We start from the raw sequence: 3,132 nt of genomic DNA, 5'->3' as shown, positions 1-3,132 counted from the left end.
TTTCAGATTCAAGTTGTGTTTTCATACTTATACTATGTGCTTTGCTATATTTGAAATGTGTCTGATAACTCTTAAATGGACATATCCCTGTTTCGAATTGTACTCATGTCAGGTGTAATATTTGTGCATTTTATGCTAAGAACCCCAAACACGCATGCTAGTTATTTTAATATTCTGTCCATAGATAGAGCAAAAAATAAAATTCTGATCATAGATTACTTTCTTTAGTATCTCAAAAGAAGAAGACTATATAAACCACATGTATGCATAATCCTAATGAGATTTATCATTTTACCATAGAAATTAGTATACTTTAAATCCATTCTTGGGGCTCTTGATCATAGAGGTTTGCACACCCTGCTATAATTCCTATGCAAGACTTTCTCAAATGGACAAATTAAAATGACCTGGTTTACATTCCAACTAGATGTGTCTTTTTTATCTGGTATAATAGTGGACATGGCTCTAGTCTTGCAGATAGAATGTTGGATAGGTGCATTTGCGCTCAGAGCTGGTTTAATTCTTGTGTCTCTGTTATAGCTTCAAGCCTTACCAACTTCATCCAGACCATTTTCCCATTCTGTTTGAATCCCTTTTTTAGTCATTAATTTGTCTTAGTTTAAATTCATGAAAATGTGGACCATTCATGAGAATTGCAGGGATTTCATAACTTCAAATTGGAATTTCATGAGAGTTGCAGGGATTTCATAGCTTCAATTGGAATACTCAAGTAGTAGTTTGTCCCATGTATATTCTAAATAAAAAAAACTCCACCTTTTGAAATATAAGCCAAAAGCTTAGAACTTTGAGGTGCATAGGTTGCCGGTTGGTCAGAGATGCTACTACAACTTTGAACAATATTCCAGAACAAATTCAGATTGAAGGTAAATCTGATACTCTCATGGCTCAAGAAAAAGATGCATAGATGGAGCTGGAAAAGGCTTTGAGAAAAAAGCTCTTTTGGCTTAAAAAGTCAAAAATCAATTGGCACTTTGAGGGGGACAAGAAGACAACTTTTTTTAACATAAGAAAAAAAATCTTTGAAACTCATAAACTGGCTCAAAGATGGAGACAATGTATTCACTGAACCTAATTAATCCAAAATTCTAGCTGATAGGCTTTGCTCAAATCATGCATATTCTTATTTCTAATGAGTAAAGAGATTTCATTCATGGTAGAAACATTAGAGAGTGCACCTACTTATAGCTGAGGATATTTTAAGTAGAAGCATATCAAAGTTAGTTTATGATGTAAACCCTGAGATGATGACAGGAACTAGGATTATGTAGGTGTCATACCACATTCTATATGATGATGATATTTTCATCTTATGTAAAGGCAAGGTTGCAAACATTTTACTCTCACTCAACTTTTTACAAAGTACTCTCAAGCACAAGGACATGTTTTTGGCACAAGTAAATCCACAATTTGTTCAGACTCGTTGGTTGCTTGGAAATGAAGGCTCAATTAGTTTTAGAGGATTGCTTGGTGTGAAGAACCTCTCATACATGTTGCTCATCAAATAACTTTGGAGGATAATTTCATTAATTTGAGCTCACTTATTTTTTATTTCATTTTGAACAATTAGTGGCAGTCTCCTCCTAATTGGCTTTATCTGTTTCCTTTACTGAGGCATATATGGATTCAAATCCATCTTCCTTTAATGCATGTTTGTTAAATGCATACATCATATATATATATATATATATATATATATATATATATATATATATATATATATATATATATATATATATATATATATATATATATATATATATATATATATATATATATATATATATATATATATACAAATAAATCAGCAAGGATTGTCAGATTCGTGCTATGAAAGAGATATTGATTATAGGAAGAACACCTCTTAATTTGTGTTTATGTTTAGATTAAAATTTGTATCTCCGACTTCTAAAAAATATGTTATAGTCACTCTTTACACCGCTCAAGTTGACTTAGAAGAATCCTTTATCAACTTAGTCTAGAAGTTAAAGACATTATAAATAAAATCGTAGTGATATTAATAATCACGAGAAAATGATATTATCTAATATTTTTGCTAGAAGATTTTTTGTGCCACCGATACTAATTGCAAATGTTTTAGTACATGTTATAAGAAACAAGGAGAGATTTTAGTACATGTTATAAGAAACAAGGAGAGACCAACATGATTATAAATTTCCTAATACATGTATTGTTGGTTTGTAGAATGATACAATGAAAAAGAAGAATTATATTTAAGATTATGATATGACATATTCAATTGTTATTGTTAATAGTTTAAATTCTAATGTTGCTCATCATGGATACTAATAAAAAAGAGAAAACAACATCTGTTTAAGTATTTGAATAATCATTCTACTACAGGTTGAAAGTCTTTTATAGAGGTGATATCTATATAGAAGGAAGCTTAATTGGTAATTACCATCACTAGATATATAAATTGTTTAATGTAAAAGAGATATTTTTTAATTTCATGAATTTCATTCATGTTTTCCTAATTTTTGTTTTATTTATTTTAACTTCTTTAATGCATATAAAAGTTAAATTAAATAAAATCAGACATTTCCCATCAAAGGGGGGTGTAGCTCATATGGTAGAGCGCTCGCTTCGCATGCGAGAGGCACGGGGTTCGATTCCCCGCACCTCCAATTGAGTAATTTTGAGATTTTATCTATTATTTTAGTATTTCTAATTGTTCGATTCCCCGCACTTCCAATTGAGTAATTTTGAGATTTTATCTATTATTTTAGTATTTCTAATTGTTCGATTCCCCGCACTTCCAATTGAGTAATTTTGAGATTTTATCTATTATTTTAGTATTTCTAATTGATATCTAGTTTGATTTTAACCAAAGTCTAAGTTCAAATGTTAAAATAGTCATTGGTGTAATTTTAATTAATAATGAAATTTTATTTTTTAAATCTTTAAAATATTTAAATTTTTAATAAAATAAATATTAATTATTGTATAAGAAAATGGGTGATGCAGTAACAGTGTAAAATATTTTTCAATGCACTATCTTTTAACTCTTATTATATATACTAATAACGATAATATCTTGTTTTTGCTTTTAAAATACAATACATATTTTAAATTTAAAATAAAAGATCTAAA

General features: G+C 29.0%; 1 non-coding gene across 1 annotated transcript; it reads left to right on the top strand.

The window, feature by feature from the left end:
- Positions 1-2,593: 2,593 nt before the first annotated feature.
- TRNAA-CGC (transfer RNA alanine (anticodon CGC)) lies at positions 2,594-2,666 on the top strand. The gene has a single exon. It is a non-coding gene; the product is annotated as a tRNA-Ala (tRNA).
- The last annotated feature ends 466 nt before the right edge of the window (positions 2,667-3,132 follow it).

This window comes from Vicia villosa, linkage group LG1 (genome assembly GCF_029867415.1).
Source record: "Vicia villosa cultivar HV-30 ecotype Madison, WI linkage group LG1, Vvil1.0, whole genome shotgun sequence".
Taxonomy (NCBI): domain Eukaryota; kingdom Viridiplantae; phylum Streptophyta; class Magnoliopsida; order Fabales; family Fabaceae; genus Vicia; species Vicia villosa.
The sequence above is the reverse complement of the archived record's forward strand: the minus strand, read 5'-3'. Positions and strand labels throughout refer to the sequence as shown.